The 8679-nt window shown below is 35.6% G+C and overlaps 1 non-coding gene across 1 annotated transcript; it reads left to right on the forward strand.

Moving 5' to 3' along the window:
* The first annotated feature begins 8051 nt into the window (after positions 1–8051).
* On the forward strand, positions 8052–8215 carry LOC128591657 (U1 spliceosomal RNA). The gene has a single exon (XR_008381611.1). It is a non-coding gene; the product is annotated as a U1 spliceosomal RNA (small nuclear RNA).
* Positions 8216–8679: the final 464 nt, after the last annotated feature.

The following is an 8679-nucleotide window of genomic DNA, read 5'->3' on the forward strand; positions in this document are numbered from 1 at the left end:
GTAAAAATACATGCCAAGCTCTATAAACTCACTTGGAAATCATCTAAAACTACATTAAGTTAGAACCTCCCCAAATAGTGCTTGTGTTGTCCGTTATTAAAAAGAAAGAGATGAGGGATCTGATGACTAGAGTGTTGGAGGGTTGGAAAGGGCTTAGTCCCATTTTAATTTTATAATTTTCTAGTTGTACTAATTGAATAAGGTGGTGCTGCCAGAGTTCTATAATGCAATTTAAGAAATTTAGTAGTATTTCATTCACTTAATGATCCGTCACAGTTGCTTCAAAACACTTCTGTTCAATTTCCTTCCTCTGGAAAGCAGATGATAAACCTTACAGCATACTTACCTCACAGAGCTATCAATGGAAAATAAATAACACATTGAATGTATTAAAGTATGCTAGTGGAGAAGGAAATTTGATGCAATTGAATCAAATTAGGTGTTAGTGAAATGGATGCTAGTCAGTTGAACAAGTTGGTGCTTTTAACTAAGGTTTGTATTACTTGTAAATATTGGTATTTTTAATTTCAAGCTCTTCCTGATTCTTTAGGTTCAGGTTCTCATAACAACCTAAAGAGGCAAGTACCAAGTTAGGGGGGAAGAAAGCAAAGCTCAGAAGCAAAAAGGGATTGCTCAAATCACACAACTGACGAGTAGTCAAGATGGGGCTTGGACCTAAGGAATCTACTCCAGGCCCTTTTCTCTTAACCAATTGAAACCGTTTCCTTCAAGTGTATCTATTTTAGAACATAGTGAATGAATAGAATTGTCAAGATAATCTGGGAAACAACCCTAATTTTGACATTTCTGTGCTTATATATAGTACGTTTGTTCCTAAGACGTGGAGTGGTGATTGGTATTTACAGTGGAGTAATAATTCAATTCATAAGTAAGAGCAGTCAAGTTTATCCTTGCTTCCTTTTTTTCTTTTTTCTGGCAACAGCATGCTTTCATGATTACTGTTAGACTGATTAAGAAGGCACTGTGGAGAATTTTAGCTGTTTCTGGGTTTGTATAGCACAAGGAATTACATCCTTTCCTGCAGGGATTCTGGGTTTGCTTGGTGCAGAGAATCACATCCTTTCCCACAGGGATTCTGGGTTTGCATAGCACAGGGAATCACATCCTTTCCTGCAGGGTTTCTGGGTTTGCATGGTGCAGGGAATCACATCCTTTCCGCAGGGATTCTGGGTTTGCATGGTGCAGGGAATCACATTCTTTCCTTTAGTGTTTCTGGTTTGCATGGTGCAGGGAATCAAAGAACTTTACTTAATAGAGTTTTGAAAATTTAGGATATTTTAATTAATTTCCAAAGAGGGAAGCATTCTGTGATTTCCAAAGAGTGATACAAATGACTTCCAGTTAAATATCCTAAAATGGGTAATAGAGTTTCCAGTATTTTCAATGTTTGCATTGGCAAAAAGGTAATACCATCTTATTTTGCTAAATATGGAAAACACAATGGATAAAAGATTTAGAGAAAATTTTGTAACATCATTATCAGATTCTCTGTCAGTAAAAGGTGATTTCTATGGCCTTGATGTTTGGATCCCAATTTTGTCATTTCCTTATTCTTCTTTTATTGTCTCACAGTTTCATGTTTGGCTATTGTAACAGTGATCACTTCTTGCTTTTAATATTGAAAAATTTGTTGGCTCTTTTACACACTGAGTCTTTTCACTGGTTCTCTCCCAGGAAAATTAAATATGTGCTAGCATTTGAGTGGAGTTTACAGAAAAAAAAAAAAAAGTCCTCTAAAAACCTCAGTCATGGGGGTATATCAAAAGGGGCCAGGAGTCAACTGAAAGAGCTCCCAATGGCCAAAGCTGCAGTAGTTTAAGCAAAGAATAAATGAATGAAAATTAAAGGTATAAAATAAACATCCATGAGTGAGTTCATGCTGATATAAATGATTGAATACATTCATAAATGAGGAAAATAGGCAAATTTTCTGTGCAGAATTATAAATAAATCATGCAGATACTTCCCCTTTAAGGAGGAAAGGCCTAACTCCCTACTCCTCGAACATGGGCTACATAGACTGATTTTCATTCAAAGAGGACCTTAATAGAGCAAGAGGTAAAATGACCATATAGTGCAAAAACTTGACAAATATCTCGGCGATGCAATTAAGATCAATATTAGCACTCATGAATCTTGTTGATGATTTGATGATAGGTACCCTTCATCTGAAATGACGAAATGCCAGTTTCCCTCGATGGTCTTTCTCCCCAAAACTCATAATTTCACTCTAATCTTGAGAAAAACGTTGGACACATTCTAAGACATGAACTTTCTAAAAGATACCTAACCACTATTCCTCAAAACCAATAAGGTTATTAAAAAAAATAAAATAAAGAGAATGTCTGAGAAACTATTGCAGTGAAGATGCATCTTAAAAAAGACACGATAACTAACTAAATGTAATGTGCTCTCCTGGATGGGATCCCAGAACGGAAGACGGAGATCAAAATAAACTACACACTTTAATTAATAATGATGCATATTGCTAATCAATTCTAATAAAAGCACTATACTAATGTAAAAATTGTAATAATAGATGAAACTGTATATATACAGTATTCTCTGTAATGTTCTCTCAATTTTTCTTGAAATCTAAAACTGTTCTAAAAATAAAATGTAATAATTAAAAAAATTGGGTCATCCAACTGTGTTAAGCTGAGTGAAACTATCAAAATAACCTCTGGGGAAGGTTGAAGTCAGAGTACTCTAGGGTGAAGTAAAACTCTAATTACATGACAAACTAGTTGAAAAACATGACATGTCTCCTAGTTGCAAAACTGTTTTTTAAAAGTTTTACAAATGTATGCTTTTATTTGTTACAAGGACATAATATAGTGGCATTAAAGGTTATTTTTTTTAAATCGGGTAGAATAAATTTTTCTTCTTTAATACTTTCCTGATATTACTTTTGTTTTCCATCTTTGTTTATATCCATGTAGTTATGAGGTTGTCATAAGTTCAGAAACGTTTGGCTCTTTCATTTACTTTATGAATTCCTATATTGTTACATGTCCCTTATAATTATAAAGTGACTGAATAATAGTCATTCTAGTTCACTTAAAGAGCAAATTAGTTTCAAAACTTCACAAAAATAAAATGAAGTGAAAGGAGGATGATATTCACAAGTGGATTTTATTTTTATGTGACCTTTGAAAATAAGGAGGATTTGATTTTCTGCAGTAATTTTTGTTTTTTAGTTTTTTCATGTGGGTTAAACTATGTTATTATACAAAGAACTAAGACTGAAAAAAATTCAAAAGCACTACTGGTTTTATTAACTATGGAGATGAAAAATAATTGTGGTTACTTTGAACTATAGTTTCTCTGCTCTACTAAATTATGCCATTAATCTCTAATATATTGGTGTATTATTAAATTATAGGAAAAATTGGGTCATAGCCAACTTAGAAATATGGTGAATAAGTGAATAAAACAGATAGACTATAAAGTCAACCCAAAAATAATGGGTGGGGCCACACCTACGGTGCATCTTAGAATGGGTACAGGAGAAACTTACTAAATGCAGAATACAAATGTCTACATACAATAACTAAGGCTATGTTGAACAGTTTAACGAGAATATTTCAGATTGTATGTGAAACCAGCACATTGTACCCCTTGATTGCACTAATGTACACAGCTATGATTTAACAATAAAAAAATAATTAAAAAAATACATACTCAAATCTGTACCTTTTTATCTTAGGTCATCTATTAATATTTTCTTATTTGGAAGATGCAGACTTGTACACATATTAATTGGGATGAAATGTTGCGTTTAGTACCTATGAGGTAACCTGTGCTTTATCCCTCTTAGTTCAATACCTGCAAGTGCATTGCTTCCCAAGTAATCCGTGCCTTTTGGAATAATGCTAGTTATAAAGAGCTATTATACAGTTTGGATGTTCTTTGATCTCATGCATTTCACCAAATTTCTGACCTTTTTTCTGACCTTTTGCATGTCTGATCTTTTTTCAATATGTTGCATTTCAATTATTAATCTGCTTTCACTGGTTTTGCCATTGTATTCACATACCAGAAACCAAAATGTTTTTCACGTCCTAAATACCAGATGTGTGTTTATTTCAATATATGAACCAGACATTTGTTTTACAGGCCTTCTTTGCAAGGCATAGTTCAAAATGTGGCTTTTATATCATCTGATCATGGATACTTTTAAGCTGTACAGAGAATAATGTATGAATCTTAAATTTTTTATTAAAAACATGAAATTATATGCTGCTATTAGGCAAAGACATTCTCATATAATCTTATAACCTTACAAAATTCACATACACAAAAATAAGACCATTTTGATACGTCAGGCACTCTAATAAGAGCTGTGTGTGTATTAATACAAACCAGTAACAATTGTCATCTTGTGTATTGTATCTTTCTATCTCTTATAATTGCAGAAGTAAAACATGACTTGAGTACAATTTCAGTACAGTTTTTTTCCTTTCTTAAAAGTTTGTATACATTTTTTGACACCGTTTGCATGTGTTTGTGAGTGTACATATATAAACCCTTTATACCTTACAATAAGCTATAAGAAGAACAGTACTATATTACTAACACCATGTTACAGATGAGAAAGATTAGGAAAAGACTAAGTAGAATAATTTTCCCACATAATATTGATAATTAAAGAAGACATCATTTTATATCTGGCTATGAAGCTCCAGAGGTTACATTTAACCACTTTATTAAATGCAAAACTTTTCATAAAATCGATAATTATTATGAATTAATAAAAACATATAATGAGACCCTGAAAATGTCTGGGCCTTCAGAATTACACAGATCACTGGCAAATAGTTTTTGTCTTTACAACTACTAAGAAAAAGGGGCCTGAAAATGTAATGCTAACTGAGGTCTTCCTATTTGGTCTTATACACATAGCACACAATGTTTTTCTTAATCACACTTTTCATATTGTTAAATTCCAATTTTTTAATTAAGTTTTATTCTCCACTGCTTGGAAAGCACCACGAGGAGAGAGAGGGACCGTATGTGTTTTGCTGACTCTTATATTCTAGCAAAGTCCCTGCTCAGAGTGAGCCATCTCATTGGTTAGGATACTTTCTGCTCCCAATGACAGACTATAATACTAACAGTTCTTAGATGGTACGACATGTAATTATTTTATGTAACAGGAAAAATGAAGCTATACAAGGTTGGGAGAGGGGTTTCATTGCTGAGGGACTAAGCATCTCTTTGTGTGTGTATGCATTTAATATAGGTAATGAGTTTGCGGGTCAGCTGAGTGATACTTCTGCTAGTCTTGGCTGGGTTTCAATCATGCATCTGCAATCAGCTGGTAAACTGCCTGGGAGTGAGTTGGCCCGGATGGCAGCTGCTGAGACTTGTCTTTGCAAGTGTGGTCTCTCCATCTCCAGCAAGCCAGCTCAAAATGCTTTACACAGTGGTAGCAGATCTACAAAAGAGAAAAAGGAAGCACCTGCGTCTCCTAATAGCTAGACTTAGAACTGATCCGCGTCACTTCTTGCATATGTTATAGACCAAACCAAGTCTGTAAGAGATAAGACACATTTATACTCATCGTATTCAGAGATAAACAACAGCTGCCCTCGATGGTTAAGTTTTGCTGCCTGGCTGACAACCAAGGAGAATCAGCATGAAACTCTATAGAATCTTCTCTGGATGTTTTTGAACATACATATTCTCAGTTGCATTCTACTCTCATCTTAAGAAGATTTAATAGCTAATATCATATGTCATAAAAAGAACAATGGTTCTGACTGGTTAAGGCAAAATGTAAGTATATGCTGATATGAAGTACAAGAAAGGGCTTACAAATAATATCTCAGACTATGAGGAACTGGGGAGTCATTCTGGAATCTTGGTTTGGAAAGGAGCATCGGAGATCAAATAGCCTCATCCAGCCCCATTCTGTCTCATCTTTTAACAGGTACATGTTTGCCTATAAGACAGCCTGTGCTTTCTACCTCTTAGTTCAATACCTACAAATGCATTGCTTCCCAAGTAACCCATTCCTTTTGGGAATAATGCTAGTTATAAAGAGCTATTATACAGTTCAGATGTTCTTTGATCTCATGCAGTTCACCAATTCTCTGACCTTTTTTCCCACCTAACTCCTATTTTTGACCTCACTCTTGAAGCGTAGCCCTGTGGTGGATTCTTTCATTTCTATATTTGCAAACGCATTACATTTTCTTGCCCCCTTGTCTTTCTTCCACACTCCCTCTGCAAACCTCCAGCTTCAGTCAATTCTAACATCTTGCAAGATTCTTGAAATTGAGTGATACACCATCTGGAGACAGCTTCTTACTATAGAACTGCCGCAGAACTTGATTATGGCAAAGATGGGGAAAGTTCTTAGCTAAGATAATTAGACAGTTTTTATAGAGACAAAGCAGGCACTTTTAGGTTTCATTTCATCACACTATTACATGATTTAGTTACATTTTTACACATACAGTTTATGTTTTTATTAAAATTAAAAATAAGAGTAATTTTGTCTCATTGATTAACTTGGAGTTGTTCAAGGTTTGTAGCTGAACTTGTACAAACAAATTTTTCCACCCAATGGGTAGAATATATACTATTCAGCCAGCAGGGCTACTTCTTTCTAAGCAAGTGACTCAAGGTAAGAAAGGAAGTGGCTTTTTTCTAAAAAAGAAAATATACATAACTTTTTAAATATAGGATGGATATGCAAGGCTTGTTTCAACTCTGAAACTTTTTACTTATTTTCATATTTCCCACCACACATTCCAGCACCTTTATTTTTATACCTAAGCTGCTGAGAGATGTAAAGAATGAAGCCAATACACGGTGTCAACCTCAGCGAAGCTTTTCAGCATTGCTCCAATAACCTCCTACATATTACCGAACAGAATTCTGATGGTTCACCAAAGTTATTAAAAAATCTGAAGTCTTCACTCACATTCCCTATGCACTTTCTATCATTAACAAAGAAAACAAGGGCTTTTCCTGCCCTGATAAAATGCATGCTAAAGCATAAAATTTCCTGTCTTCAATGTAAAAACCCTGATTTCATCTCTATCACTCTCAACGCAGTTTCCCCGATCTCAGAGGAAGAAGGATAATGTCATTCATTAATAGGTATTGGGATGTATCCCGGTTTCCACTTCAGAGACCTGACAATTACTTTAACTCCCTTCAGGACACCAAATTATTCCTTCTAATAGGATTTCTTCCCTCCATACCTATACATGCAGTCATGTAGCGCCTGTCTTAAAAAAAAAATTTACACTTGGTGTTTCCAATTTAATCACTGGGCCTCTGCCTTTTGCCTCACTTTTCTACCTCGATGACCCCTGAACTTCAAATGATGAAGTTGATAGATGATATCTTAAGAGTTAAAGCCAAGAGTTAAAATGCATTTCATAATTTATCACTAAGTAATGTTTGGAACTGTTGACCAATCTTTTCTTGAAAGTAACTCCTCCCTATGAATTGGGGACTAATAATCTCTTCATTCATCCAACAAACACATGTATTTATTAAGCACTTCTTTTTAAAGCAAGACACTATTCTTGGCACTTGGGATATATCATTGAACAAATCAGTGAAGTATTGGTGTCCAGGTGGAGATTATACCTTATAGAGAGGGACAGAAACAATCTACGTCTAATAATAATGAACTTGATAGCATGTTGGAAACTGATATGCTTTCATGGGGAAAAAAAATGAGAGCAGATGAAGAGGGTCATGAGTATGAAGTATGAATTGTAAATTTAGTTGCTCATCTTTTCTTGAAACTGAATCCTCTCTGTGGGTGTGAGTAGTCTCTTCATCCATTCAACCAATATTTAATAAACACATATTCAACTTATTTATTAATTTTTATTGAAACAGTGAGATATGGACAAGAATTGAAGAATGAGAGAGAAATATCTAAGAAGAAATAAGGAAACAAGAGCATTCCAGCAAATCGAAAAATGAAGGACCCTAAAGCGCATGCCTGTATATCAGGAGCAAGGTGTGGCGAGCACGGAATCTGCAACAACAAGAACAACCTACTCCCCTGGCAGGGGAGGGACCAGGATCGCGAGGGTGGCTTTCCCAGAGCCAGGCTTACCCATTGCACTCTGGATGTGCTGATCCTTGCCGTTTCCCCAAACGTGGGAAACTCAACTGCATAATTTGTGGTAGTGGGCGACTGCGTTCGTGCTCTCCCCTGGCATAAAAGAAAAAAAAAAAAATAAGACACATGAGGAGAAAAAGTCAGAGGAAGACAAAGGGCCAAATGAGGTGGAGCTTTTTAGTTATTGTAGGGACTGCAACTTTTCCTCTGAATGAGCTGGGGAATGACACGACTTGACTTTGGCTGTCCAAGTTACCCTCTGGCTACAGTGAGAATAGATGATAGATTAAAACCTATTTTAATAACCCAGAAGGAGATGGTGGCTTGTATCAGGGTGGTAGTAACAAAGATGTCAAGAAGTAGTAAGATTCTACTTAGAGGACAGAGCCAACAGAATTTCCTGCATGGAGGGTGGAAGACAAACCAAGAGATCCAGGATAATCCACGAGGCTCTGGACAGAGCAGGAGGAGAAGAATGGAACGGCCATCAAACGAGACGGCAAATCTTCAGACAGAGCAGATTTGACAGAGAAGGTCAGGGATTCCCTCCTGGACCCATA

This window comes from Nycticebus coucang, chromosome 1 (assembly GCF_027406575.1).
Source record: "Nycticebus coucang isolate mNycCou1 chromosome 1, mNycCou1.pri, whole genome shotgun sequence".
NCBI classification, from domain to species: domain Eukaryota; kingdom Metazoa; phylum Chordata; class Mammalia; order Primates; family Lorisidae; genus Nycticebus; species Nycticebus coucang.